Consider the following 7,861-nt stretch of genomic DNA (forward strand, 5'->3'; position numbering starts at 1 on the left):
GCTTGTGGTAGATCCCACCATGGAGCTGATTGCCAGTCTCATCATGGGGAATAGCTACCACCAACTGCTCAGCCACCAGGCTGGGCAGGCCCAGCCAAGTTGACACACAAACATAACTACCACAGTCTCCTTTAGCACCTCCTTATATCACCTAATCTCTTTGATTGATTTTCTCTGATTCATTCACTTAATCTACATGATCTCATTTGGTGAGTGGAACCCCTAGAAAAATTGTGGTTTTAAATTGTTTTCTGCAGGAAGGTGGGAGTCTCACTGCAGGGAGGCTAGGTTCAAATAGGAGATGCCTTGACTCTGACCCTCCTACAGATTACGGCTTCTACCTGGAGTTCCCCTGTGGGTGGATGTCTTTCCTGTCTCCTATCTCAGTATCCTCACAAAGCCTTTCTTATCAAACAGAGCCTTTCTTACCAAACAGAATTAGTCATAGAAAAAATTCTGGGAGCAATTATCTAATAGCAAAATGCTAACAATGGTTATCTTAGGATGGTAGGTTTATAGTCAGTATTAGAGTTTTTTGTTTTGTTTTGTTTTGTTTTGTTAATTATCTATAGTGCCTAAGGCACTTGACTGCTAACCAGAAGGCTGGAGGTTCAAACCCACCAGCCACTCCTCGGAAGGAAGATGGGGCAATCTATTTCCATAGTGATACTGCCTCAGAAACCCAAGGAGGGGTGGCTATGAGTTGGGTCCGACTCAATGGCACATAACAACAACATATTTTAATATTTACATCCTACCTGTATGTTCTAATATATCCCACACAGTTTAAAATACAAACATATTTATGATTTATAATACAAATTTATTTACATTTACTAAACATATTTGTATTTGACATTTTCCTATCTCTATTTTCTAATTTTCTTCAGTTAGCATATATACTTTTCTTAATAAAAAGTTTTAATTTAAAAACATTTTAAGTAAAGAGATTTTCATTATCATTCAGTTTCTGGCATCCTCTCCAAGGCCTATGGGCTGGCACTCTTCATATTTTGTTTAGGTTCACAACTCCCTGGAATTTTTGTTTGTTCATTGCATGAGAGTTAGTTTTGAAATCATGAATTTTGAGGATATTCTTAACAGACAGAAGCCAAACCAGTACATGTGATGCTTGTTTCTGTCTGGCATAAAATTGGAAACCAAACGCTTCAAATGTTTCATGTTTGAGTTATAATCTATCTCCTGCTGAAGCAACACTACACAGTCTCAATACAATATTGTCTAGAGGGAACAGAAGATTCAAGATCATCTTTTCTCACAAATGAGATTCCTTATCTCAGTCTCATCTGAAAATTCAAAGTGTGTCAGCTATAGACATTAAGGTATGAGTCTGCATCCCAAGTGAAATACCTATGATATTTCTAGCAGAACCTCTAGAATAGTTTGAGTCTGTTTTTCATGGAAGAAATATTTACTGATCATCTGGTATGAGCTCTGCATTAGACTATGTGTCAAGAAGAGAATTATGAAACAAATGATGCCTGTATTTGTCTTTATAAAGCTGAAAGTCTGAGCAAGAGATTCTATAAAAATCAACTTTGAAAACTTCATTACTTTGAAACAGGGATTCAAACTGGTTTAGTCATGGCTGACAAAGTGCAAGCTGAACAGATCCGAATTTTGAAAATTTGGGTGATCCAGGACAGGAAAAGAATATGGGCCAAAGATCTCGAATCAGAGACTCGGAAAAGGCATAGCAAGCCTTTTCTGGAGCCTAATGTGGGATAGTGAATTATTGCCAAGAGTGTTGAGAGCAACACACAACGTGACGGGTCAGCCACCACCTTTGAGCGGAGCACTGTTGTTTCCATCATCAGCGGTCAAGAGATTTGGTTGCTATGCACATTGCCCTTCGTTTCCTAAGTGGGAGAATAAGTTTCTAGCAGGGCTTCAGCATGTAATTTTTCCTGTTCCAATTATCATTCCATGTCACCCACATTTTAAAAATTCAGGTCTATTCCAGTGTTGCTTCATTGGTCATGGCTGAACCAGGAAGAGTTCGTTAGAAAATCTGCTTTAAAATAGGTCTTTTAGAATAATATGTCTTTTTGAAACAGGAAAAATTCAGTACCCTCACAAAAAGCAATGTTTCCAAATACTACTTTTGGTGTTTTTCAAAGGATAGGCTACAGTGCATATAAGGATCTCAAAACTGGGTCAGAAGGGAGGTTTGACTAGGCGGTGGATGGGGTGATGCTAGGGAAGGTGACTGTCAAAGGCTCAGTGAACTGAGCTGGAGAGAGCTGAGCTGCCAGGTGTAGTTGTCTATTTACACCACTCCCCAAAACGAAAGTAACAGAAAGGCTTTCATCACTTACTGTGATAGTATAAGCAAGAAGTTAATCCAGAGAAAGTGCCAACTCCCCACTGTTCTATTTTTCCCCATGAAACAGTGCCTGGTGAGGGTCAGATGGATGAGCACAGTTGTGGGGAATTGTCACATTGTTGAGGAAGCCTCGAACAAAATGTTCTTGTTTTGTGGCCCCTGGAAGGACACAGAGGGGGAGGAGCTAGGAGTGGGAAAGTACTGAGTTCTGAACCAGAGTGGAGAGAAATGTCTTCAAGAACCCCTCCCACCCCAATAAGGTGGTGTCACAGTTAGCTGAGAGAGGTTTCCCCTGAAGGCTCTCAATAAACAGGCCTCTGAATGGAGGCACATGGGTTAGGAATGCAGACAGAGCATGGTAAACCAGGGGGCCTTAAGTCCTTGACTGCAAATCCTTCCAGAGGCTGTAATATATTGGCTGTGCCCCAAGTCTGGTATGGGGAGAGGAGTCTTCCCCCATGAGGCCTGTTGGGTGAAGCCCTTATAACTGCCTATAATCAGGTGGGAGGAAATTCCTCAGTGTCCAGGCTGAAAGTAGCAGTGGCTCCAAAGCACCATGTCCAGAAGAGAAAAGATCAAGCCTAGCTTGGGCAGCATAGCGGCTAAGACACTTGCCTGCTAACCAGACAGCTGGCGGTTCAAACCCACCAGCCACTCCTCGGAAGGAAGGTTGGGCAATCCTACTTCCGTAGTGATACTGCCTTGGAAACCCAAGGAGGGGTTGCTATGAGTCAGGGCCGACTCGACGGCACATAACAACAACAACAGCTTGGGCAGCATCCAACTCAAGCTCAGTAGCCATGGCCAGTCCCTGGCAACAGCCTTTTATTTTTTATTTTTTTCCAGAAAGAGCATGAGTTTGCCCTACACAGATATTTTGTACGCATAAAACAGGAGACCAGCATGTCTGTCTTGTCTGTCCCCCAATTTTTTCCTGCATATCTGAGTGTCAGGATTCAGCCATGGTCCTTCCTGCCAGCTTCATACGTGACTCTGAGCAGCTGATTGATTCTACATTTCCATGATGCTTCGCTTCAACTCTGTAGCTTCTGGGCACAGAAACACAAAAAGGGAAATGAATCGAGTCCAATGGGAACGGATGAATGAGACAGTCCAGATGTTTGTCAGCTCTGGCTATTTTCCCTGTGTACTAAAATCTTTGTATAAGCAATAGCAGAACGTGTGATAAGTATAATAATTGTGACTCGGGGGAAAAAGTGTTGGCAATGACATAACGAAAGGCAAGGGGTGTAAGTTTTTGTTTTACGTTTTTAAGGCCACCTTTGAACAAAAACATGTTTAGTATAATAATTGAAAATAGATAAATCTGGAACTGGTATGATAAAAATGTGGACAAGAACCCGAAAGTAATCCACATTTGCAATTTTTCCTAGGAATGAGTCAAAGGTCACTTTATAAATTGTCACCCAAACTCAAGTCCCTTACTGTGGTGGTTCAGTTTGTGTGTCAACTTGCCTGGGCCTGGTTGAGTGGCTGGGCAGCTAGATATAGTATTCCCATGATGAGACTGGTAATCAACCCTATGGTGGAATCTACAGTGAGCAGCTGAGTAGCTGCCGTAGGGAGTGTAGTCTGCTTCCTGTATATAAGGAGAACCCTTGGGGAGTGGTCTCTAGCTTACGGCCCGCTTGGACCCTGCATGTAGCCGTGTCATTGTTCAGCAGCCCATAATGCTCTGCCGACCTTGGGACTTACAATAGACTTAAATTAATGGCCTGCCCTGTGGTTTGGTAACATCAGGACTGTGCCATTTTATTTGTCAACCCTGGGCTTCTCAGCCTCAGCAGCCACCAGTTGTCTGAGTGACAAAAAGACTCTAGCTTCAGTGGGCCAAGGAGCTGGAGGCAGAGCTTAAGCCCAAGGCTGAGAGGGGTTTTCACCCAGCCCCTAGAGCCTGGCACTTTGAACTTGGACTTAAAGTCTCCAAATTGTGAGCATAAACTCCTGTTTGTTAAGGCCATGCCATTTGTGGTATATTCTTGTCAAAGTGGCACTAGGTAACCAGAACACTTATGATGTATGGTGCCTATGTTGAATCTCTCTGTTTATGGGAATAACTGGATCTACTCATTCAGAAAACAAATTTGCCCTTCTATTTTTCCTTTTGCAACTTAGTTGTTCATCATTTCTATTAAGTACCATAGTCGGAGTTTATGTTCTATTTTTATAATTGCCACAAGTGTCTTGACAGGATCTGTTGTTAATACTCTTGGCTGTTTTTGGCTTGTTCTCATAGCTCAGGGTGTGATATACTTATGAGTGAATTGCTGGTATCCTGTCTGGAGGAATAACAGTAATTGATTGTAGTATCTTTATGACCCATTCATTCACTCATTCGGTACTGGCTTATTCGGTGTCCATTAGAAGATGCAGGCACTGGGATAGAGGAGTGAACACAACATAGTCCCTGCTCTCATGGAGTTACATCAAGTACAGAGAAGAAACAAACAAATAAAATAGGAAAGAACAACAAAGACTTACACCAGTTGCTGATACCAGGTACTGAAATGTGATCAGACAGGTTATGTTTGTGAGACAGAGGAAATAGAATGTGGCTGTGTGGATAGTGCTAAGAATAAAAACACAATTTTTGGCTGAGATTCTTGGTAAACAAACAAACAAAACCAAACTCACTGCCGTCGAGTCCATTCTGATTCATAGTGATCCCTCCTTGGGTTTCCGAGGCAGTATCTCTATGGAAGTAGATTGCCTAGTCTTCCTTCCAAGGAGTGGTTGGTGGGTTTGAACTGCCAGCCTTCTGGTTAATGAAATGCCTTAGGCACTACAACACCAGAGCTCCTTGGTAAACAGTGCTGCCATTTACTAAAATAGGGCTTAGTGGTGGAGAAGCAGAAATTCAAGAAAATAGTTTGTGCCATGTTGTGTGTGAGATGCCCATAAAAAAACGTAAGTAAAGATGAAGCAGACAGGAAAATATATGTCATGGTTATAGAGAGAGACCATTATTAGAGATAAGAATTTGGAAGACTTCAGGGTACTGACGGTTTTGAAAGCCATAAGAATAGATGAGTTAACCTATCCAAAAAAAAAAACCAAACTCACTGCAGTTGAGTCCATTCACCTCATAGCGACCCCTCCTTGTGTTTCTGTGGCAGTATCTCTAAGGAAGTAGATTGCTCAATCTTCTTTCTGAGGAGTATAGAGCAAATACACAGAAGAAGAGGTCCAAAGATAGCGCCCTTGGGCTACTATGACATTTAGATAGTATTTTCCCCCATTTGTCACCATGTTTTCCTTTGTCATATCCTTGAGCTAAGGTCGTGAAGTTAGTTGTGGTAGTTAAGTTTGTGTCAACTTGGCTGGGCCTGGTTGAGTGACTGGGCAGCTGGATGTAGTATTCCCCATGATGAGACTGGTGATCAACTCCACGGTGGAATCTACTGTGAGCAGCTGAGTGTAGCTGCTGCCTTAGGGATGTGGTCTGCTTCCTGTATATAAGCAGAAGTCTTGGGGAATGGTCTCTAGCTCATGGCATGCTTGAACCCTGCATGTAGCCGTGTCCTTGTTCAGCAACCTGCCATGCTCTGCCGACCTTGGGACTTTTGATGGACTGGAATTAATGGCCTGTTGTGTGTTTTGGTAACATCGGGACTGTGCCTTTTTACCTGTCGACCTTTGGCTTGTCAGCCTCAGCAGCCAGTAGCTGCCTGAGCAAAGAGATGCCTCTAGCTTCAGTGGGCCAGGAGCAAGAGGCAGAGCTGAAGCCCAAGGTCAAGGGGCTTTCACACAGCACAGCCCCTAGAGCCTGGCATTTTGAACTCAGACTTCTAGCCTCCCGAACTGTTAAGAGAATAAACTCCTGTTTGTTCAGGCCATTCCATTGTGGTATATTCCTGTCAGAGTGGCACTAGGTAACAAGAACATCAGTCATCCAACCCTGGATTGTCAAAACAATCTTTACAGCCTCAACAAACAATAACCTACCCTCTGTTGCCTTAGCTACATGATCTTGACTGAGCACATGCAAGATAGTCAGAGAAATTCCTTTGGTCACCACTTCTATTTTCTGTTCCTAGTATTCGTGAGGAACAAATGGACTGGTGTACATGTGTGCTCTTTGTGAATTGTTGAATGGTATGCGTATGGAAGTAATTGTGTAAATGAAAATTATTTCTACTTGTCCACTGAGAAGAGCAGAAGGCAGGGAAGGAATCTTAGCCTTGGAGTCAGAAGTGGGTCTTATTTTGTTAATTTTTGGGTAAATTTTGTGAATTCCAGTTTGTCTCATTTGTTCTTTTATTAAGTGTGCTTTAGGTGTCATAGGAAGGCTGGTGGTTCAAACCCACAGGCACTGCTAGGGAGGAAGACAGGCAATCCACTGCATAGAGATAGCACCTTGGAAACCCAAGGAGGAGTCACCAGGAGTCAGAGCCGACTCAACAGCAGGGAGTTTTGGTTTTTGGGGGATTTTTTTAAATACACAATCACAAAGATTTTTTCCAATCTTTTCTCCTAAGAGTTGTGTAGTTTTAGCTCTTCCTTCTTAGTATTAAAAAATCAGAACTATTCCTCGGAATTGATCAAGGAGTAGGGATTTGTCAGATGGATGAGAACATGGGATTTTTACTTTTTAATGAAAGCCTGATGACCTGAAAAAGACTATTTGGTTGGTCATGAGCTATGTAGGTACTACTAATACTTTGTAAACTGTCAAGTGCGACTTACAGTAATTTTCATGAATAAGACAGAATCAAAAGCACAGCTGGTGTTTTGATTGAGTTGAGCTAAATTCAGGGATCAGATGAGCTAGAAAAGACAGTTCTAGGCCTCAGCCCTCTGGCGGCCTACTGCCTAAGGCATTTGACTGCTAACCGGAAGGCTGGAGGTTCCAAACCCACAGGCACTCCTCAGAAGGAAGAATGGGCAATCTACTTTCATAGAGATACTGCCTCAGAAACCCAAGAAAGGGTTGCTATGAGTCAAATTGATAGCAGTGAGTTTGGTTTTGTTGTTGTTGTTTGTTTTTTTTGTGTGTAGTCCCTGAAGGAAGTTGGGGCTGAGCAGAGGCATGATGCACCCAGGCCTAGTGGTGGAACTATTATGAGAAGCAATATTGGAGGTGTGAAGCAGAAACCAGGATTTCACCATGGCAATCAGGCTGTTATGGTCTCAGTGGGACACCTTTGGTCATTTCATAGTCACACAGATCCAGCCCCAAATCCATTTCTGCATAGTGAATTAGGACAAATTGACATCTGAGATAATTCCTCCTGTGTACACTTCAGTCTTTCTGAGGCAGGACAATGCCATAGACATAGAATCAGCCATAGATATTGAGTTAGTCTAATAGGTTTACTATTAAGATTGAGGTTGTCAAAGAATTCACATTGCTTGGTTCTACAATCGATGCCAACGGAAGCAGCAGTCAGGACATTAGACGTCGTGTAGCATTGGGAAAGTCAACTGCGAAGGAACTGTTTCAAGTGCTGAGGAGCAAGGATATCTCCTTGAGGACTAAGGTGCGCCTGACAC

This window comes from Orycteropus afer, unplaced genomic scaffold (genome assembly GCF_000298275.1).
Source record: "Orycteropus afer afer isolate SDZICR_OR568_19922 unplaced genomic scaffold, OryAfe1.0 scaffold00002, whole genome shotgun sequence".
In the NCBI taxonomy this organism is placed as follows: Eukaryota; Metazoa; Chordata; class Mammalia; order Tubulidentata; family Orycteropodidae; genus Orycteropus; species Orycteropus afer.